Genomic DNA, 24,397 nt, shown 5'->3' with positions numbered 1-24,397 from the left:
GAGGGTTGGAGTTAGAGTAGGGGTGGTAGCACGACGTGCGAATCCACTCAAACACGCCTGGAGCTTCCACAGTCCAAAGCGTTCAACATCAGTTAATCCCCCCTCCTCTCACTTTGTATCTTGTGAAACCTCTCCAAACGCGCGGACTGGTTCCAAGCTCTTTCAGCACGCTGTAGAAAGCTACAAAATATCCGGCAACACACTATAAAAAGCAGTTTTTTTTTGTTTTTTAATTTATATTATGGGTTCCAGTAAACTGTCTAAACCAGTCCGTGCCGGCACGGTCTGGTTCCAGCAGAATCATTGTGAGCTACATGGACTGCTTTCATCATGCCTGCAAGGACCATGGTCGTCATCGCACAGAGACTGTCCTACCTCAGAGTGCTGCATGTCATCTATTGCATCCTTGTAGGGCTGATTCGATGATGCTCCAAGAGCTCCATGTCTGCCCACTCCATGTATTTTTCACGAGGACGAAAAGATAGCAACTCAAGAAGGTTGTCCAAGCCTGCACCTACTCACAAGGGCAGCTTCGCCATGTGTCTGAGAGAGCCTGCAACAGCTCACAAGGGCAGATTCACCATGTTTGTGTTTAAAGACTTGCAAACAAAAGCATACATCTTGATTCTGACAAGACAGGAATCCCCACAATTTGCACCAATAAATACAGAATCAGGCATGTCCTGTCTGTCTGTCTGTCCCTCTTGCACGCAACGGGTGACGGGAAAAAGCCCAGCAGGCCAGATCGTTTTTTTAATATGTTAGCGAGTTGTGTTGTCATAAAATCTAATATCTAATATCTAACCAACCCAAATGATTCTCTCATATTAAACTGATCACTTAATGTGGGAGAATAAATGGGAACAAGGGTTAAGATATAGACATGTGCTTATAGATCTATCTCAACATGGGGCAAATGGTAAAGGGGCCCAAATGAGAGATGGTCTATCAAAGAGCAAGGCTAACCAATGGAGCATAAGACCTTAGGGTTAGCTTCATTGAAGACCTCCAATAATGTGTGTAAAAGTCCTTTGACGTTAGGTAAGCTAGGGCTGACCTTGAGGTGCGGGAACCCGACCCAGTTCGAGATGCTTGTCCTGCTTGTCATGCTTGATGACTAAGGTGCTTGATGATTGAGGTGCTTGAGATGCTTGAGGTGCTTAATTATTGAGATGCTTGACGTGCTTGACATGCTTGAGATGCTAGGGTTGCACTTAAGGTGAGAACCTAGCCCAAGCTTAAAGTGCTTAACGGCCAAGCTTGTGGTGGGAACTGGGCCTATGTATGAGGGGATTGAGGTGTCAAAAAGTCAAATATTCAATCCCTACAAGGAGGGGGCGAGCCCTACATGAGGGGGGATGAGAGAGAACACCCACACACTCACACAAGGCATGCATGGTACAAAGAAAGCAAGAGGGACATTTGTCAAGTTCCTCCTCATGTTGCCCCCATGGTGTGCCTGAAGCCTATTGGTTGGCCACCCAAGGGGTCCAATAATAGTTTAGGAGATTTAATTAATTGATTTAGCATTTATCTAGCCCTCTCTCTCAAAGGGGAAAGGGGGACACTTGTCTCAAGCTACCGTTGCTGCTTGTAATGCCTCCTGCTTGTGATTGGCTAGGCCTGGAGGGGTCCAATGAGCTTCAAGCATGAGCTAGAAGGGGGGGTCGACCCAAGCAAGCTAGGGGGTTGCTTAGGGGGTATACTCACCCACACACACACTCAAAAACACTCTCATTGTGTGCTATGCAAAGTGCAAGAGCTCCCTCTCCTTCTCCAAGCAAGTAGAGGTTGAGAGCCTACACGAACAGTCTTGGACAATGCAAATCCAACCAAGAGCCATGCTTCAATGCTTAAGCTTGCCATCTCCTTCTTCTTCATTACTATTCTATTATGTATGCTAGCAACAAGAGTTATGATAAGTGAGGAACTAATTCTTTCTCCTACGAAATGTTTCTTCTTCCTCTTCCCTACCCTCATTCCCTGCTAGCTCTCTCCACCTTCGAAGGTGTTTGAGGTCTTGGGACTGAGGCTTGGGATAGTTAAAGCTTTCTTCAAGTTTATGTTATGTTTGTGATGCATGAAGCTTTCCATCTTCATTGCATCACCTAGGTCACAAGGACACAAAGATTGTATTGTAACAAGTCTCTCTTACTGGGAGAAATCATAATACAAATGCCTATTGGAGGGGGGACCGGCTCCACATAAATCCGGTCCTCAACTGTTGTCACGTTCTCTAAATTCTCTCTCTTGCAAAAGTATTGTTCATGCCAAGTTAAGTAATTGCTATGATTATGTTGCTATATTCAATTATATTCACCCGCTATGCTCACAAAGTCATTTCTCAAAAGTACTCTCATTAATTTCCGCTACTATCAAATTAAATAGGCCAATTCCATTACATTGGTTGTCATAATAATCAATATCTAATTCTCCTAAATGATTTTCTCATATTAAATTGATCATTTAATGTGGGGAAGTGCCAAGGGAGAAAAAGCTAGAATATTGGTTAAGTTAGCAGACCGGCCACAGTAGGGATCCAAAGGAGGGAAAATAGGGATCCAAAGGGGGGGCCATCTGCAAAAGAGCCATGTGAAACAACGGGCTAAAAAGACCCTAAGGTTCAGCCCATTAAGACTTCCAAAATGCTAAGGTTCCAAAATTCAAAGGTTGTGTCCAAAGGTCAACCTTAGGGAAAATTGGATGCTTAGTGTGTGCCCAAAAAGTCTTTCTACATCCCTACATGGGAGGGGGCAAGCCCCAAAGCTAGGGGATGAGAGAGAAAGCCACACACACACACACAGGCTCCCTTTACACAAAGGGAATGAGGGACACATGTCAGCTCCCTAGGCCAGATGCCCACAAGGTATGCCCAATTCCTATTGGAAGACCCTTGAAGTGGACCAATGAGAATTAGGCTAGAGTAAATCTAGTTTAATTAATTTAAAAACATTTAATAAAAGAAACCAATAAGAATTAAGTGTCCTAGAAGACTATTGGGCAGTCTCCCAAGGGGTCCAATGAGCATTCAGGAGCCCCATGGCTTGCCTGATTCCTATTGGCCAGGAGGCAAAGGGGTCCAATGAGAGTTTAGTTTAATTATTTAATTATCTAAAGCTCTCACAAAAGGGGAAAGGGGGACACATGTCAGAAGGCTATCACTTATGCTGCTTAATCCCTATTGGCTTGACCTGGGGAGGTCCAATGAGGCAAAAGCCAGACTAACTTAGCAGCTAGGGATCGCCCAAGAGAGAGAGGGGGCTGATTTTTGCTTGGCATTGACACACACACTCTCACACTTGACCATGTGTGAAGGGAAAATACTCTATCTCCTCCCAAGCTTTAATGGAGAGCTCATCACCTACTCCAAGCTTGTGAGATAGAAGCCTACATCAACACTCTCTTGGCATGTGGATGCAAATCCAACCAAGAGCCAAGCTTCAATGCATGCTCATCTTCTCTACCAAGCTAATTACTAAGTTAAGCTATGCTAATATGAGTGATTATGTGAGGAGATGTATTTCTTTCTCGTAAGATACTTCTTTTTCCTCTCAATCTACTCTCATACCCTGCTAGCTCTCACCATCTTCGAAGGTGTGTGAGGTCTTGGGTCTGAGAACGGGGATAATTCAAGTTGTGCTTGATTAAGTGTTTTGCTTGGTGTATGAAGCTTCCATCTTCATTACACTAGCTCGTCTTGAAGGAACACAAAGAATTGTATTGTACAATGTCTCTCTTGATGGGAGAAACCATAATACAAAGCCTTTTGGAGGGGGGACCGGCTCCATGCAAATCCGGTCCTCAACTGTTGTCAATAGCTTAATTGCTCTCTCTTTTGAAAGTATTGTCGATGCTATCTAACTAGGTGTTATGCTTTTTGTTGCTCTCTCCACCCAAGCACTCTTGTAATTCTCATTAGGAATCAACTCTAATGAAATGCTCACTATGTTCATGCTAATTTCCGCTACACATAAGATTATAGGCAATTAAATGTTACATTGGTATCAGAGCATTTGGTTTCTCTTTTCTTGCTTAAGAAGAGAGGTCCTTAAGTAGCCTATAAATGGTTGATGTTGTTAATTATATTAGGGTAAGTGGAACTGGGATCTATTATCGGTTTTGTTGAGCCCACTATGTGGGGGATGGTGCACACCTCGGGAGCTTTGGACTTAATAATGGAGTCTTTTTAGATTTGCCTACGGCTTTACCATTATTGAGCCATAAGAAGTCTGAAAGGAGCTAGCCCTTGGCAACTCTGCTATGTTAGACCTACTCATCTATTCTCTATAATTAACCAACTAAGGTTTTGAATTGCCAAAAGCATACACTAAGGTTTTGAATTGCCAAAGCATACACTAAGTACATACATAAATTTTGTTAACATGGCCGACAATAATCAAGAGAATAGAATGAACATTGATAGCTTTGATTTTGCACATGAAGGTGCTAATGATGATGCTCCCATGTTTGTGAATTATCTCGTGACTAGGTTGCAGCAAGCTATGGCCAACCCTGCTTTGCAAGCCGAAGTTACTCAACAACTTCATGCTTATGGAATTTCCCTTCCTCTCCAAGAGGAGAGCTAGCTTAGGAGGCCTCTTGAAGAGACCCCCAAAAGAAGACTCTCTCCCATTCGAGAGGAGGAATCCAAAGAGCAAGAAAGCAATGAATGTTTAAGTTCCTCTGAAGATGTGGCTCCACGAAGATGACGGTCTAGACGATCGCCCACTCCTCCCAAGAGGAAAAGATCAACACATAGTCCTTCTCCTCATCACTCTGAAAGGCAAGAGAGGAAACAAAGGAAGAAAAGGGCTAGGAAGAGGTCACCCTCTTCTCCTTCTTCTTCACCTTCCTCCTCTTCCGACGAAAGTTATGGTATTCTCCTAGAGAATACAAGAGGGGAGGACATCGCAGATTATTTCCTGCATGGCGAAGGTCACAAAAGCTAAAGAAGTTCAAGGAGGGAGGAAAGAGTATCTCTTTTCTCACCTATGATGGCACCTTCGGTGCTACCGACAAAGTGTTGGCCTTCACCCAGCAATTTGATGCGGCCTTTGGAGATGAGGGCTTCACAGAGTCCTCCAAGCTACACCATGTAGCTATGCACTTCCAAAAATTAGCTTGTCAATGGTGGGCTAGCCTTCGTGGAAATGGTGAAGCCCCAAAGACATGGAAAACTCTACAAGTTTCCATCATGAAGCAATTCCTTGCAAGCGATGCAAAGGACGAAGTGCTTACCGAATGGCGCAGCTTGAAGCTCCTCTCCCATGAGTCTATCCACAAATATGTAGACAAGTTTTGGGATTTACATCTCAAGGCTACTGTCTTTCAAAAGATGGACTTTGCCGAGCAAAGGCAGCAATTCTGTGCGGGATTACCTGAAGAGATGGCCAAATACATCAACTCTCAATGCCCTGGTACTATTAGCGAAGTAATCCATCACACCATGGTTGCTTCACGCATCAATTTCCATCAAGGGGCTAGACGTAATGTCAAGCCCATGGAAAACAAAGACAAAAATGATGCAAAGGGGAATACCAATGTTCAAAATACTTCCCAAGTCAATTCCAACAACAACAACAATCGGTCCAAGGAGAAGGGAGTTTACAAAGGTAAAAACAAACTCTCTCCTGAAGAGTTTGAAGCTTTTCGCAAGGACCATAAGTGTTTCAAGTGTGGGGAGCAAGGATATGGCTAGGTTCTTGCCCCAAGAAGAATACTCTCAATGAGACTCCTAGGGCTTCCACAATCGAAGCTCCAAAAGAGGATGCTCATTGCAAAGGATCATCACTTTCCTATGCTTGGGGAAAGGTAAGAGAGCACGATGCCTTCATCTTGTTTGACCCTGGCTCTACTCTCAACTTCATATCAACGGAGTTGGCCACCAAGTTGGCATTCAAGCTTTTGAGATGGGAGATATAGTAGTGGCTGATGCAACTTTCAAGGGACAACAAGCCTCTGTTACTCCCTTGATTGGGAAGTTGAGGCTTCATGTCCAAAGCTATGTCAACAAAGAAGACTTCTTCATCTCTCCTCTCCAACATGGGGATGTTATCCTAGGGGCACCATGGTTTGATCGCATGGCTGCCAACATGAAGTTCCCTGAAAGGAAAATCTACTTCACCTACAGGGGAAATTAAGAACATGTATATAGATGCTAGTGAGCGTGGTCGCACTATTGCACTTGTAAATCCTCTTGCTTTTGATAAGTCAATGAAGAGCTTAGTTTCTGCGTACATGATTTTTGTCAAAGAGTCTCTAAAAGATACTAATGTTTCATCAAATGTAAATGGTAGGAATCAAGAAGAGTTAGACTTGTCTAATTTTCTAAAAGGATTCCAAGATGTGTTCATCGATGATATCCCTATGGACTTACCTCCAAAGAGTCTCTAAAAGATACTAATGTTTCATCAAATGTAAATGGTAGGAATCAAGAAGAGTTAGACTTGTCTAATTTTCTAAAAGGATTCCAAGATGTGTTCATCGATGATATCCCTATGGACTTACCTCCAAAACGAGGGGATGATGACCATCACATTGAGCTTCTTCCTGGAAGCTCACCACCTAACAAGCCTCCGTATCGAGTCTCACAAGCTCAACAAGAGGAGATCATGAGGCAAGTACAAGAGCTGGTAGACAAAGGGATGGTGAGGCCTAGTTCCTCTCCCTTTTGTTCTCCAATCCTTTTAGTACAAAAGAAAGATGGTACATACCATATGTGTGTGGACTATCGAGCACTAAACCATATCACTATCAAAAACAGATTTCCCGTACCTCGGGTAGAAGATCTATTTGATAAGCTACAAGGCTCTACCTACTTCAGTAGGATTGACCTTAAGAGTGGCTATCATCAAATAAGGATAGTGGATGCATATATCTTAAAGACCGCGTTTCGCACAACGTTTGGTCTTTATGAATATCTAGTCAGGCCTTTTGGCTCGACCAATGCACCAGCTATGTTCAATCGTTTGATGGAGAAATTTTTTAGACCATACCGCAAATTCACTGGAGTGTTCTTTGATGATATCATCATCTACTCCAAGTCTTTGGAGGAACATAAGCAACATCTCCAAGTGATTTTTCAAGCATTGAGGGAGAATAAGCTTTTTCTCAACCAAAAGAAAAGAGAATTCTTCCTTCAAGAGATTCAATACCTAGGTCATATTATCTCTAAAGATGGTATCCGAATGGATCCATCAAAGTTAGAGGTAATAAAAGCATGGACTAACCCAAGAAATCTACATGAGCTAAGAAGCTTTGTTGGTATGTGCGCATACTATAGACGCTTCATAGCAAAATTCTCTCAAGTAGCAGGACCACTACACAACTTAACTAAGAAGAACGTTAAGTTTGTATGGACTGCTAAGGAGCAAAATGCATTTGAAAATCTCAAAGAGAAGCTTACTTCCCAACCAGTCCTCGTGCTTCCGGATCTCTCAAAGCCATTTGAGGTCCAATGTGATGCTTGTGGTGATTGCCTTGGAGCAGTTTTGCTTCAAGAAGGGCATGCCATAGCATATGAGAGCCGAAGGCTCAATATTGATGAACGATTCTTGGGCATTTATGAGAAAGAGCTTTTAGCTGTTCTACATGCCCTAGACACATGGAAGCACTACCTATTGGGGACTCCATTTATCCTACGAACTAACCACCAAAGTCTCAAGTATTTCATGATGCAAACCAAGCTTTCCGACAAACAAAAGAGGTGGGCAAATTTTCTTTTGCAATTTAATTTCCATATTGCTCACATAGCTGTAAGCACAATCAAGTGGCCGATGCACTTTCACGACGACCCAAAGTTAATGCGGTGTCTATAGCTACTCACAATGATTTATCCTCTATGATAGATGAGTATGCTACTGACCCTGACTTTAGAGACATAATGTCAGCCCTTGCTTTGGGGAAGAAAGAGGAACCATTCACCTTGCAGGATGGTTATCTTCTCCACGGCAATAGGCTATGTGTTACCCATTCCCTTCGTGAGAAAGTTATGTATGAATCCCATGCTCCTCCATATGCAAGGCATAGAGGTATTCAACCTACTCTTCGAGGAGTAGAGACGTACTTCTATTGGCCTACCATGAAAGTGGACATACAAGAGTACGTTTCAAAATGTGTAGTATGCCAAAAGACCAAGTATGATAGAGGGAAGCAACCTGAATTACTCCAGCCATTGCCTATCCCAAATTCACCATGGGAGAGTATATCCATGGATTTTATCTTTGGATTACCTAAGTCTATCCATGGGAATACAGGAATATGGACAATAGTTGACAGGTTTAGCAAGCAAGCACATTTTATTCCTGTCAAAAAGACTATTAAGGCCCATCAAATGGCAACTCTCTTCATATCTCAGATTTTCAAGCACCATGGATTACCTACATCCATCTTGTCAGATAGAGATCCTAGAATGACCAGTAATTTCTGGAAAGGTCTCTTTGAAAATCCAGGAACAAGATTGAATTTCTCTTCCGCCGCCTATCACCCACAAACGGATGGCCAAAGTGAGATAGCCAATCTTACGATACTCGATCTACTCAAGACTTATGTTACCGAAGTAGATCAATGCTCACAATGGGAAAAGTACTTACCTCTTGTAGAGTATGCCTACAATAATACTGTACATACTTCTACGGGAAAAGCACCTTTTGAGATCATTGAGGGAAGACCTAAAAGTCCCTTGCTACTCAAAGTACATGGGAAGATCTTCGCCGCCGATGAGTATGGCCATGACCTACAAGAATCTTTTCAAAAGATTAAGGAGGCTATATCCATCTCTCAACAAAGGCAAAAATCTGCTGCTGATAAGCAAAGAAGAGCCTTAATGTTCAAAGAAAATGATTGGGTCTTACTCAAGTTTCCTAAGGCTCGATTAAGGCAAACGACGGGCAAAAATCCTACGGGCCATCAAAAGTATGATGCTACACTAGAGCAAAAAGATACTATGGTCCTTTCCAAATCTTGAAGCCCATCAATGAGACGGTTTATCAACTCAAGTTGCCCAACCATTGGCTCATACACAATGCCTTTCATGTAAGCCTACTTAATCCCTACAAAGGAGAGCTACCAACTGAACCAATTATTGAAGACCCTCCCGAAGTTGAAGACCAAAAAGAGGTGCTACAACCCGAAGCTATCCTTCGGCATGAAGACAAGGTACTACGACATGGTAAGATTATCCGACGGTATCTTATTAAGTTCAAAAATTATCCTTTTGAAGATGCTAGATGGATGCAAGGAATACAGCTTAAGGATAGTATGAACCTTGTCAATGCATACAATGCTACATTAGAGTAAGCAAATGTACAAATTTCTTTTAAATGACTCATGTTTTTTTCTTATAAGACTAGTCCTCTTTTTAATTGTGCACAAATTTAACTAGTATGCATGCTTAGAATCATGTTTGTGATGATGACGTCTCTCAAACACCAAGTAGAATTTGTCACTCTACTTTGGGAGAATGAAATGGACTAAAGAGCAGACATGCTTGCGGCAGCTATGTCTCCCAAGCACCAAATGGATTAGTCATACATCTTGGAAAGATGTCATAGGGTAAAAAGGGATCCTCTACCCGCTAAGTAAAATTGACTAATGACTAAGGCTTTATCTCTTTTACCTCATATCGAGGATGACTATGATTTCAAGAGAGAGGTAACGTCATAAAATCTAATATCTAATATCTGACCAACCCAAATGATTCTCTCATATTAAACTGATCACTTAATGTGGGAGAATAAACGGGAACAAGGGTTAATATATAGACATGTGCTTATAGATCTATCTCAACATGGGGCAAATGGTAAAGGGGCCCAAATGAGAGATGGTCTATCAAAGAGCAAGGCTAACCAATGGAGCATAAGACCTTAGGGTTAGCTTCATTGAAGACCGCCAATAATGTGTGTAAAAGTCCTTTGACCTTAGGTAAGCTAGGGTTGACCTGGAGGCGCGGGAACCCGACCCAGCTCGAGGTGCTTGTCCCGCTTGTCATGCTTGATGACTAAGGTGCTTGATGATTGAGGTGCTTGAGATGCTTGAGGTGCTTAATTATTGAGATGCTTGAGGTGCTTGACATGCTTGAGATGCTAGGGTTGCACTTAAGGTGAGAACCTAGCCCAAGCTTAAAGTGCTTAACGGCCAAGATTGTGGTGGGAATTGGGCCTATGTATGAGCGGATTGAGGTGTCAAAAAGTCAAATATTCAATCCCTACAAGGAGGGGGCGAGCCCTACATGAGGGGGGATGAGAGAGAACACCCACACACTCACACAAGGCATGCATGGTACAAAGAAAGCAAGAGGGACATTTGTCAAGTTCCTCCTCATGTTGCCCTCATGGTGTGCCTGAAGCCTATTGGTTGGCCACCCAAGGGGTCCAATAATAGTTTAGGAGATTTAATTAATTGATTTAGCATTTATCTAGCCCTCTCTCTCAAAGGGGAAAGGGGGACACTTGTCTCAAGCTACCGTTGCTGCTTGTAATGCCTCCTGCTTGTGATTGGCTAGGCCTGGAGGGGTCCAATGAGCTTCAAGCATGAGCTAGAAGGGGGGGTCGACCCAAGCAAGCTAGGGGGTTGCTTAGGGGGTATACTCACCCACACACACTCAAAAACACTCTCATTGTGTGCTATGCAAAGTGCAAGAGCTCCCTCTCCTTCTCCAAGCAAGTAGAGGTTGAGAGCCTACACAAACACTCTTGGATATGGAGTGCAAATCCAACCAAGAGCCATGCTTCAATGCTTAAGCTTGCCATCTCCTTCTTCTTCATTACTATGCTATTATGTATGCTAGCAACAAGAGTTATGATAAGTGAGGAACTAATTCTTTCTCCTAAGAAATGTTTCTTCTTCCTCTTCCCTACCCTCATTCCTTGCTAGCTCTCTCCAACTTCGAAGGTGTTTGAGGTCTTGGGACTGAGGCTTGGGATAGTTAAAGCTTTCTTCAAGTTTATGTTATGTTTGTGATGCATGAAGCTTTCCATCTTCATTGCATCGCCTAGGTCACAAGGAACACAAAGATTGTATTGTAACAAGTCTCTCTTAATCGGAGAAATCATAATACAAATGCCTATTGGAGGGGGGACCGGCTCCACATAAATCCGGTCCTCAACTGTTGTCATGTTCTCTAAATTCTCTCTCTTGCAAAAGTATTGTTCATGCCAAGTTAACTAATTGCTATGATTATGTTGATGTATTCAATTATGTTCACCCGCTATGCTCACAAAGTCATTTCTCAAAAGTACTCTCATTAATTTCCGCTACTCTCAAATTAAATAGGCTAATTCCATTACATGTGTCTTTTCTTCAGGAAGAAAAGCTGCAGCGCCCAATCTCTTCTTGCCTCGCCTGAACTGTGCAAAGTTTAAACTGCAAAGTTGCAAACGCTGCCCAGTGCCTTCTAAGTTGAGACCCAACTCTCAAAGTTGGCTCGAGTAGAGTGTAGAGATAATTCGAATGGGATCGGACACTGCAACATAAAACAAGCAGTGAGACACCGTCTTAGTATGTCTGCTGAATCTAGTAGCAATAACTATTTAGTACTGCCAATATGTGCACTAGTGAAACGGCTCCAGCTGGCACCTCATTGTTGCTGAACCTTTTCTTGGTTCTATAAACGGCACGACCCTACAAGCCTTATCTCCAACCCATGGCTAGCTTCATATAAGCATGCAAAGTGACCTTAGCTTGTAGCTGCTGATGATGGCTCTCCTGATGCAACCCCCCCTTGAAGAGAAAGAAGAATGATGCCGTCGTTGCCGACGTTGCACGGTTGGGCCTCCTCGCCGAGGAGGCCGCCAAACATGTCCTCAAAGAGTAGCTTGATATTATCAAGCTTGCAACACAACACAATGTGAAAAAGCATCATGTTGTGGATGGTGTTCCTAGCGACTCCTCCATTGAGCTTAAGGAATCTAGACCACTAATAATCATCACAGATTATGACACTTTGTCATGGGGCCCTAGAGTGAATTCATTCGTGAGACGCCCATTGTTACCCCAGCACTCAGTAAGTGGCAAATCCAATTGCTAGATAGCATAGTCCACAGAGAGAGAGAGAGAGAGAGAGAGAGAGAGAGAGAGAGAGAGAGAGAGAGAGAGAGAGAGAGAGAGAGAGAGAGAGAGAGAGAGAGAGAGAGAGAGAGAGAGAGAGAGAGAGAGAGAGAGAGAGAGAGAGAGAGAGAGAGAGAGAGTTGTTGGGCAAGAGGCCATTTCAAAGTTTTTTTGGTTACCTCCTAGCCCTATGTAATTTGGTGTGGTTAAGCGAAGAGACACTTGCACGCGAATAATAAATTTAAGCAGCCTGGAAGGAAAAGATGATAGATGTGGTCATCTATGTTAGTCACCTTAACATCTTTAGGCATGGTTAGGGCTCGTTGATTGCTCAAAAAACATACAGATTCTCTGTCCTCCATGACTGCAGTGTTCCGGAGCTTGAGCCGATTGAAAATCCATACAGTTGGTTGAACATGGGAGGAGAAGGAGAAAATCCACTTGAAAATTTAAGAAATATAGAGTTAAATTGAAAAAAATGCCAATTATTCTGCAAAATTTCGTCTTTGAATCTATCCTAAAGGGAATTTTGTAATTCCATGGAATTTATTTTTTTGGAACACTGCATGATTGTGTAGCCATGAGATGTAACCTGAAGGCAAACACCCATTGGACACAGAGAATTGTGTCATCTTTTGCACTATGAAGTTTTTTTAAAATCATTTCCGCCTCTTGTGCAATCTGAATGAGACCTTATACTTCATATAGATTATTTGTTCCAAGTATTTGATGTTGCACTTTTATTATGGGGACGAATGATGTATTTTGCCTTTGGCCCTTTGGAGATAACCATATTGCGAGATGGAATGAGGGAGTTGATGGAGCAAATTATAAACTTTGGTCTCTGGTATATGAATATGTTTTGCAGATCTTCTTTTATGATTCTAACATGTTTGGCATACTCATTAATTTTTACCAATTTGCAACATGCTCATCTCTAATCTCCCATGGAATTGCCAATCTGAGGCAGCTGTGTTAGACACACAGCTTACACCTCTAGCCTTTTTATTATACTCAATTTTATAGAGGACAAGGAGCCCACTACATAATCCTCTCTTCAACCCCTGGTCCATCATCCAACACCCAGACCGTCTCTTGAGCATGACTCAATACCCTCAATCCCTCATGTTGTCAAGGCTACTCATTCACTTGCTCACTCACCTTCCATCCCTGCTAACTCTCAATCTATTCCTTTCCAAAGCGAGCCTTTATATTGATAATCAAGCCCAGGAGGGATCTCCCCCACTATTGTAAATGAGAGTTACAAATCAATGTAATGAATTGGACAATTTAGTGTACAAATGTAAACATAAGTTGAGTCGGACTCAAAAAAACATTTGTGCTCAAACTTTGTTTGCAAGAAGATTTGTATTTCATTTTTGTGTGGATAATGATTACAATTGTGCTCTAAAGCTTCATTACATAATTCGGATTCAAAACATCATGATGCTTTGTGTGCCCCGCCTTCTTTAATTATGAGTTGCACTGCACCATAAACAGTCGGTCAACATTTATCTTTGCAGAGACGATCTCCTCCTCCTTCCTTTGAGAGGCCTGTACAACACTTAATCCAACATTTCGATTAAACCAATTTTTTTTGACAATGACAAACAAGGAAGTAGTACGTGCAAAGGGGAATTTCTAAAGAATGAGCAAAGAAAACCGAGCGAAGCTGATTTTGAGCAAATATAAGCAACACTGTTGAAAAATTGATGCAAGCGCAAGGTATATTGAAAAAAATAATCATGCCATGCTGGATCGGACCACCAAACACCTCAGTGCAAAAGGGTCATACGTCATCTAAAATTTCCACAAAGCAGGGGAGGATTTAGAACCTCAAACCTCATTACATGGTGAGGCCCTAACAAAATCCCCAAGTCATAGAAGTACATATAAAGCGGTTAATTATGGGTGCATCAAAAACACCAAAAAAGGTTAGGACTAACAAGCTTTCAGAAACTCTATGAGGCCACTCAGGTACCTACCAAGGCTTGAAACAACTCCACCCTTGTGCTTGTAGCCTGATGCATAAACTCATGGGCAACTTTAATGTACATGCTGTACATGCAGGTGCACCAAGAGAGAATAGAGAGAGAAAGGAGGATGTTGCCTAATTAGAAAGGAGGTTAAGGAGTTCGTCTACGCCCTCTGTGTGAGAAATCAAGGGAGGGAAAAGAAAAATGACTCAAGTGCCAGAGAGAGAGAGAGAGAGAGAGAGAGAGAGAGAGAGAGAGAGAGAGAGAGAGAGAGAGAGAGAGAGAGAGAGAGAGAGAGAGAACTACACCTTGTGCAACCAAAAACCAGTAGGTAAGCTACAAAAGTGGCATGCTTATCACACCATTATCATATCAAATTACACATACTCAACTCCCTAGCCGAAAAGTGAAGAAGAATCTCATTGTTTCTCAGTATTCGTTAGCATACCTTTATTTCAGGGCTTGTCGCGTAAGGCCGAGAACCACATGATGTCACAAAGTACATAACGTTGACGTTCAATTTGCAAGGGGACAAGCTAGCTAGACCCGCATGCACTACGATTCTACCATGCCAGAGGTAAGAAGCATGCTTTGCAGAATAGGGGACAATGAGCATCTGGAATGTCGGACAATCGTTAAGTACCGGGGTGGTTGCCCCCATGTAGGTAAGGCTGACTTGTTATGCCAGCTAGGTTGTTGTTTGGGGGGCTCGTGCTTTGTTACGATTATGAAGAGCTTCTCACAATATGAGTGCGTGTTTGGGCTTGCAAGCATAGTTGCATTCCTTGAGTGCCCTAGTGATGGGTTCTACTCTGTGTCATCTCCGCTATGACTACAGTTTTGACCAACCGATAATAGCCCACTCACGATGACTACAAACTGGTTGGTGATGCTTGCCTAATATGTAACCAATGCCCTAGTGTCCTCCTACTCCTCTTCCCTTTTACAGACAACGTCCTTATTCAGAAAGGCCTCATTGCATTGGATGCACTTCGTGTCTTCAAACAAACAAGTTAGAAAGCTAATTTGAGGGCATCTCCTTGAATAATGGTGCGTTTGCACGCTCGGGTACCACCCTAGTCGGCTGAACCTCCACCCCACTCCAACATTGTACATTGCCTATGATAAAGCACAACATTTGCACGCATCTTTAGTCTGCCACATGGAACATGTTGACTGCCTATAACTCGGAGAGAGAGAGAGAGAGAGAGAGAGAGAGAGAGAGAGAGAGAGAGAGAGAGAGAGAGAGAGTTTTCAAGTAGGCGGTAGTCCATAATTGGTCGTTGACAGAGAGAGGAGACAAGGCATTGACAATGTGCCACCGGTTAACGATGGCAAAGAGAACCGAACTCTATCATTTTTGGCAAAGTGTAGATTTGATGGGCTTCGTTTAACATTGCCATGCTACCCCCGTCCACGCAAATGCCTTGATTTCATGAGGGTTGGAGTTAGAGTAGGGGTGGTGGAAGGGCGTGTGAATCCACTCTAACATGCATGGAGCTTCCACAGTCTAAAGCGTTCAACAGCAGTTAATCCCCCCTCCTCTCACTTTGTATCTTGTGAAACCTCTCCAAACCAGTCCGTGCCGGCGTGGACTGGTTCCAAGCTCTTTCAGCACACTGTACAAAGCTACAAAATATCCGGCAACACACTAGAAAAAGCAGTTTTTTTGTTTTTTTATTTATATTATGGGTTGCAGTAAACTGTCTAATCCAGTCCGCGCCGATGCGGACTGGTTCCAGCAGAATCATTGTGAGCTGCCTGGACTGCTCTCATCATGCGTGCAAGCACCATGTTCGTCATTGCGCAGAGACTGTCCTACCTCAGAGTGCTGCATGTCGTCTATTGCATCCTTGTAGGGCTAACTCGATGATGCTCCAAGAGCTACACGTCTGCCCACTCCATGTATTTTTCACCAGGACGGAGAGATAGCAACTCAAGAAGGTTGTCCGAGCTTGCACCTACTCACAAGGGCATCTTCGCCATGTCTCCGAGCGAGCCTGCACCTGCTCACAAGGGCAGCTTCTCCATGTTTGTGTTTAAAGACTTGCAGACAAAAGCATACATCTTGATGCTGAGAAGACATGAATCTCCACAATCTGCACCAATAAATAGAGAATCAAGCTGCCAGCTTGCCATTTACAGCAAGCCGCGTGAGGCATGTACTGTCTGTCTGTCCCTCTCGCATGCAACGGGTGACGGGAAAAAGCCCAGCAGGAAGAACGTTTTCCTATTACTTCAGTGAGTTGTGTCTTTTCTTCAGGAAGAAAATCTGCAGCGCCCAATCTCTTCTTGCCTCGCCTGAACTATGCAAAGTTCAAACTGCAAAGTTGCAAACGCTGCCCAGTGCCTTCTAAGTTCAAGCCCAAGTCTCAGAGTTGGCTCGAGCAGAGTGCAGAGATAATTTGAACGGGATCAGACAAGCACCATAAAACAAGCAGTGAGACACTATTTAGTACTGCCAATATGTGCACCAGTGAAGCGGCTCTAGCTGGCACCTCATCGTTGCTGAACCTTTTTGGGGTTCTATAAACGGCACAGCCTTACAAGCCTTATCTCCAACCCACGGCTAGCTTCATATAAGCATGCAAAGCTACCTTGTAGCTGCTGCTGATGGCTCTCCTGATGCAACCCCCCTTGAAGAGAAAGACGACTGATGCCGTCGTTGCCGACGTTGCACGGTTGGGCCTCCTCGCCGAGGAGGCCAGTAAACATCTCCTCAAACAGTAAATTGATAATATCAAGCTTGTAGCACAACACAATGTGAAAAAGCATCATGTTGTGGATGGTGTTCCTACCGACTACTCGGTTGAGCTTAAGGAATTCGGCCAATTGATATTCATCATAGATTACGACCCTTTGTCATGGGGCCCTAGAGTGAATTCATTCATGAGACGCCCATTGTTACACCAGCACTCAGTAAGCAGCTGCAAGTCCAATTGCTAGATAGCATAGTCCAAAGAGAGAGAGAGAGAGAGAGAGAGAGAGAGAGAGAGAGAGAGAGAGAGGTGTTGTTGGGCAAGAGGCCGTTTCAAAGTTTTTTTGGTTTACCTCCTAGCCTTGTGTAATTTGGTGTGGTTAAGCGAAGAGACACTTGCACACGGAATAATATATTTAACCAGCTTGGAAGGAATAGACGACAGATGTGGTTTTTCAAGGCTCGCTCGAAGCAATCATCTAGGAAGGTATACTTGCAAGGCAACTAGCCTTCAACTGCACGTGTTGCAGTAAAAACCCTGCCCAATTTACACGCAACAATGCGGAGTCCAAGGTATGAGCAAAACCAAAGCGTATTGCTTGAGATTTAGAAGCTCCAAAGGCATATATCTCTAGCTATCCCTATGCTAGCTTTTCACAGGGTCGTGTGAGATCTGTGAGAGAGCGAACTTGAATTTTTGGTGGACCAAAAGCGCAATGGGTTGCCTTGATCATGAGGCAATCAAAGACTTTGTGATCAAGCTATTCCAAGATAGCTATGTCCTTACAATGTATGCATACAAAGTGACTAAGATGCCCCGGGATATCAACACCCTTAGATTGTAATGCTTGTAGTATGATAGGACACTTGCTTCGGTCCCTCTTTTTGATAAGAGAATGGATAGCATTTTGACAATCCCGCTGATTAGAAAAATCAAGGTGACAGTTGTGAGCACCACCCAACATACATATAGCACAAGTTTAAATGTGGAACGGGTCTAAGAACAGGTTTGGTTTCTGACGAGTAATTTTTCTTCACGCATGATGGTTTCTCCTCATAACGAGGGCCTTACAAATGTGCATTTTTAATACAAAAAATTACAAGGGGTGAATCAGGCTCCATACTTAACAATCTCCCACTTGGAGACTGATCTCCACACCAAATCTGTGAGACTGCTTTCCATCCCGCCTTCTTATTCTTGAATGCCGATTGAAGATAAGCAAAAGCTCAACGTCTCCTTGTTGACCACCTTAATAAACATGTCTGCAGGATTTTCACTTGTGTGCACCTTTCCTAGCTTTAACTGTCCCTCTTCCAAAAGAGTGCGTATGAAGTGATATCTCAGCTCAATGTGCTTTGTCCTTGAATGAAAGGCTGAATGCTTCGCAAGATGGATGCGCTTTGGCTATCACTGTACAAAACACAATTGTCTTGCTTGAATCTAAGCTCTTCAAATAATCTGCGAAGCCACAAAATTTCTTTGCTTGCCTTTGTCATTGCTACATACTCTGCTTCCATGGTAGAAAGTGAGACCAGTTTCTGCAGCTGTGCCTCCAACCATGAAGACATAGCCAGTCTTTTTAGTACCTTCTTGATGTAATCCTGTTGAGATAGCTTTATTGTCTTCTTTGTCCTGTCCCTTGATATCTTCATACCAAGTATCTTCTTTGCAACACCTAAATCTTTCATTGAACAAGATTTAGATAGCTCCTCTTTTAGGTCTTTGATGTCCTGCATGTTAGCACTTGCAATCAACATGTCATCAACATACAACATTAGGATGATGAACTTCCCATCTCCCAAATTCTTTGTGTAAACGTAGTGATTTGAGTTGCATCTTTGGAACCTGTGATCCAACATCCATTTATCAAACTTCAAGTACCACAGTCTTGATGCTTGCTTCAAGCCATACAAGCTCTTCTTTAATTTGCAAACCATTTTCTCCTTACCTTTTACTTCATACCCCTTTGGTTGAAGCATGTAAATTTTCTCCTCTAAGTCACCGTGAGGGAATGCCGTATTTACATCCATTTGCTTGAGATTTTAATCATGAGCAACCACAAGGCTTAAGACAAGCTTAATTGAGTTCATTTTTACAACTGGAGAAAATATTTCATTGAAGTCAATACCTTTCTTTTGAGAAAACCCTTCTACCAAAAGCATAGACTTGTACCTTTTCTTCCCACCTTCTTCTTCCTTTAGCTTGTACACCTTCTTCTACCTTTAGCTTGTACACCCATTTGTTTTGATGTCCATGTTTGGTTGTGATGTAATGAGTCCATCTCCACTTGCATGCTCTTTATCTATTCTTCGTTGGATTTGTGTTGTATACCTTCTCGTATGGTTCTGGCTCACCAGAATCTGAGATCAAGAGATGGTTGAAGGAAGGAACAAACCTCTCTGGAGATCTACTTGATCTTGTGGATCTTCGCGGAATTGGTTGAGGCTCCTCATTTGGTTGACATTGTTGTACGTTGTCACCATTTGCACTCCTTGAGTCTTCCCCGTCCTCAAGCTCCATGTACTCATCCCAAGTTTCTTTTGTTTGTTTTCTTTCCAAGTAATCTTTGTACATATTTTGTTCATTGAAAATTACATCCTTACTTCTAAAGATTTTACCATCTTCAGGATTCCATAGGCGATACCCAAAGTCACCTTCTCCATAGCCAATGAAGAAACACTTTTTGGACTTTGCATCTAGATTTGATCTTAGGCTTCTATCTATGTGCATGAAATCCTCACGTCCAAACACTAATTTGAGAAATGAATAATTCACCGGTTTACCTCCCATGCCTCCTCTAGAACTCCCCCATCAAATGCCGTTGAGGGTGACCAGTTGATCAAATACACAGACATACTTACTGCTTCTGCCCAAAGCTTAAGCGGTAAGCCTGCATGTAGCCGCATGCTTTGTGCTCGCTCCATGATTTTCTTGTTCATCCTTTCTGAAATTCCATTTTGTTGAGGTGTCCTTGGGGTTGTCCTTTGCCTCTGAATGCCATTGCTAGCAAAAAATCTTTCAAAAGCTTGGCTGCATTATTTGCCTCCATTGTCGGATCTGAGGCATTTGACCTTGGTACCTGCTTCATTCTCCACAAAGGCTTGCCACCTTTGAAATATGGAAAACACAATTCATTACATAAACCCATGTTTTCCTAGTCGCATCGTCTATGATTAATGTTACATAGTACAATGAGCCACCAAGTGATGGTGTACTTGCAGGGCCCCAAACTTCAGAATGAACCAACTCAAGTTTTTTAATTTTTCTTTCATTTCCTGAATTTTGAAACTTTACCTTCTTTTGATCACCATAAACACAATCTTCACAGAACTCTAAGTCCACTTCTTTCAAACCTGGTAGAAGCTTCTTTGTTTGAAGGATTGTTAACTGAGTCAACGTCAGTTAACAGAAGCTACTAAAGACTGAAGACGTATGGATGCATATCGAAGATCAAAGTGAAGAAGCAGTAAAGATTGGAGTTACACATTTTTCACATTTTTAAAATATGGTCACATATTGTAAATTCCCGATTTATTTCAAGCAATTGTAATATTTTAATGTGTTACGGGCTCAATGGGAGTTCCAAGTTGTAAAGAGCAGGTTAGTTACTGTACTTAGGTTGCAGATACAATAAGTGTGGAGTCTCAAAGGTCTTGGGCGCCACACATTACACATTTTAGACCTTGGCTAAGGTATAAAGGTCAACTTTGTAAAGATTTTATCAAGTTTTTGGATAAGAAATACACAGCGTGAGCTAACGGCGCTCACTCCTCTCCTTCTCGCGCTTCCTACTTCCTCTCCGGTTGTCACATTGCGAATACGTTTATTGCATTGCAACTGCAGGTAAGAGCTCTACGCATTGATGTAGGTCATTCACAGTATTTCGTTGCTTTTGACGTCGCCGACCCGCGGCCTAATTTCATCATAACTAGGAATTTACACTTTTAAATCGAAAACTAAGCATAGGTGGGGTATTGGGGCATCATTGCTAGGCATTTAGATGCATTGTGGGTCGAAAACGACTAGGTCAAAAATCCACTACTGTTAATAATTGCGATTTTGGAACTTGACCTAAAGTGGGGTTTGAGGCCACATAGGCATGTGTGCTTAGGTCTTATAAACTTGTCCTAGAAGTTTCGTTACGTTTGGATGTCATTTGATACTGTAACGGATGTGATTTGCTTACCGATGAGCGATTGGCTTTTGGTGATTTCAGTCACTTGAGTGTAGCTTGAGTTAGATGCAAATTGTTAGTTGTTTTCCAAGAGGTTAACAACCTCTTGTAGCTTCTATGCACTAGTCGAGTCAGCTTCGTCCCATGGTTTTACAAATTAATCGTGGTTCTCGCTAATACTATAATAAGATAGGATGGTGAGGTTAGACATGCGTCCCACATTTGGCCCAGCTGCCTGGAACGAAAGACCTAAACTAGGGAAAACACGAGCATCTTGTGTACTTGTCCATTAACTTCCTCTAGGTTCACCTAGAGTAAAACTTTCTTTTTAGAAACCGCATAGCTTAAGATTGTTGTCTTTTGCTGTGTAGAGGCAGCTTGGAGGTAAGTTGTACTTACCGAATGCCTTTAAGATTGTAGATTTAGATTAGGATTTGGAGAATGATTGAAAGGTGAGACAATTCTTAAGATCAAGGCTCTGAAAACCGTAAAAAACAAGAAAACGAGTGTTTGTGGCACTTTCCACAACCCCATTGCATGAGAACTTAGGACTAGGGTAAGTAGGATCCGAGGGGATTTCAGAACATTTCTCACTCCAAACGAATCATCTGTGAGTTGTTTATGTGAAGTTGCAGAGTTTCAGGTCTACGGCTAGAAATAGCACGAAAAGACTCCAAACCAGTCAATTCAACTGGACAGTAAGCTTAAAAGTTGTATGAACCAGTGGGTAAGCTCAATGACACTTTGAGGTAAAATTTTCAAGAGTTGGCCAAAACTCAGATTATTTACTTTTTCTTGACATTTTAGGCCAAATTAAGTTTTGACTTGATTTATAGGCTCAAAATAGATCATGAAAAGACTTTCCAGTGAAAAAGTTCAAAAAAGTGTCAATTTTGGGCCTAAAGTTAATAATCGCGATTATTAACTTTCTACTCCAAATCGACCAAGGTTCATACCATTGACTCATTGCATGTGTACAAACAACTTTTGTAAAGGCCCAAAAGATTTGGATGACTAAACTGGCAAAAAATTGGGTAAAAACTAAGGTTTGTACTGACTTTTTGAGTTTTGAGTGTACATTGGGAAAAAAATTGTCCAAACTTGATGAAACTTGATTCGTAGGCTTATATTGATGTGATAAACATGTGTATATGCTCAGTTGATCAAAAAGATGAAAAAATTTGTCAGTTGTAAATAATAACGATTGTTTACATCTACTCTATTTTTCAACTTTTTTGACCAAGTCAGCATACCACTAGTTTTACCATGTTGTAATAAGCCCACAAACCAAATTTGGTAAGATTTGGATCACTGGATTGAAAATTGTGACCAAATTTGCAAAGTTAGTCTGCGGACAGAAAACTGATGACCATTTGACAAAAAATAGTCCAAACTTGATGAAACTTGGCTAGAGACCTTAACATGAGGTGCTTAACAGATCTGTGTCAAGATTGGGACAAAAACTTGCAAAAAATTTACCAGAGTAAATAATCGTAATTATTTACATCTGCTCCAAAAATTGACAATCTTGCATATTTGTGCATACCACAAGGGCAAGCATAGCAAGTAGACCTCACAAATCTATTTTGGTCAGATTTGGATCACAAAAGTGAGACTTAAGCCAAATTCTTGAAATCAGAGTCTGCGGACACGAAACAGTTGATAAACTTAATGAATCTTGTCCAAATTAAGTTTTAACTCGACTCAAAGACTTAAAAGAGATCATAAAAAGAATGTTTAGAGAAAAAGTTGAAAAAAGTTGTCATTTTAGGTCAAAAGTTAATAATCGCGATCGTTAACTTTTGGCTCAAAACTGATTAAGATTGATACCATAGACTGTAAGCATGATTGCAAACATCTTTTGTGAAGGCTCATGAAGTTTGGATCGCTAGAACAACATAATATAAGGCCACTGGTCAGTTTTGGGCTCCATTGGATCCAATTTGGTACCTGTTAACTCAATTTCAAGGTTGCAAATTAGTCCTTTAGCTCCTTGTAAGGATAGAATTTGGAAATCTCAATTGCTGACTCACTTAGCTCAGATTGAAGAACCAGATTGCAGGCAAAGAATTGGGAGCTTGACAAGAGCTGAAACAAGTCAAGTGGAAAAAATGGATAACAATCTAATCTGCAGGTTAGGTTATTCAAGCCTAGATTTTCATCATTTCAAAGGCTACAATCAATTCTGACACGTTCGAGCTAGAGTTAATCAACTCTTATGAGTCTAAGAGAAATCAACTGCCAGAAGTACTTTGAAAAAAGCAGTCTTATCAAACTTGAGCATGAATTTTTTTGCTAATCAATACCAAAGTCTGCTAGGAGACAGTTTTTGAAGAACCAGTCGACATGGACTCATCTCGAGCTGAGAGTTCAAGTACAACAGAGCAAGCCAGTAGCAGTGGTAACACAGGTATAAGTGCAACAAAGCAGATTTTACAGCTTTATGGCTACAATGGAGATAAAGTCTTGTATACAAATTCAAAAGGCCATAGATACTTGATGAACAACAAAAGGAGCACAAGAGCCAAGATCCTATTGATCAAAGTAAAACCAGATTCAGAGAACTCCGAGATGTTCATAGACTTCAATGGAGCGAGGTATTGCAAGCTTAAAAGCGAAGTGCAGATAGAGGTGCAAAAAATCAACCCAAGTGGTTATCTAGAAATCTGCACAAGCCAGCAAAGCATACATTTAGTGCATATGCAATCAGGGTCATTGTACATGGATTAAAGTGGTTAGATCTACAATCGAGAACCAAAAATGCAAGATCCAACAGATCAACCAATAGAAGCCAATCTAATTGGAGAACCAAGCGAAAGACGATACAAAGGTCAAGATGGAGCAGTCTACAGCTTGATGCTCAGTGTTCTAAAAGAAGATGCCAACAATTTGGCAAGCACAGAAACAGAAGCTCCTCTTCAAGAGCTTGACATGATAGAGCCAATTGAAATACCACCACTCATGGCATATTTCTTAGATTGTGGACGAAAAGGTGGACATTTTGCTGAATATTGTCCAAGAAATCTAGACAACAAGGATACAGCAACTGCCAGGCAAGGTACAAAAAAATTTGGAAATGTGAATTTTGATGAAAGTGCATCAAACCTGTCACTTTTAATGCAATCGGATGATTTTGCATTACTATTAGAAGCATCGGTAAAAACACTACAAGTCAAAATCAGCATAAAGATGCACAGGCACGTGGAAAGCTTAAAATTGATTCTTTGAACAACAAATTCTTGCATGAATTTGGTAAAGGTGTCGAGATATCACCAAAGGTTGAAAAGACTGTTAGGTTTGCAAATGATTTTGCATCCACTGACACAAGTGTGCAATCATTCACAAGTCTAAGGGACATATCAAACAGAACGATGTTAGCATTATATGGTACACATAATCCATATGCACACTATGTGGACCCAAAAGGGCAACTGTACAAAAAGGATCAACCGGTGTTTGAACGGCCCACATACCAGCTCATAGAAGTGCGTCCAGTGATAGAT

Source organism: Adiantum capillus-veneris, chromosome 2 (genome assembly GCF_014529385.1).
Source record: "Adiantum capillus-veneris isolate H3 chromosome 2, ASM1452938v2, whole genome shotgun sequence".
NCBI lineage: Eukaryota > Viridiplantae > Streptophyta > Polypodiopsida > Polypodiales > Pteridaceae > Adiantum > Adiantum capillus-veneris.
Note: the sequence above shows the minus strand (reverse complement) of the source record.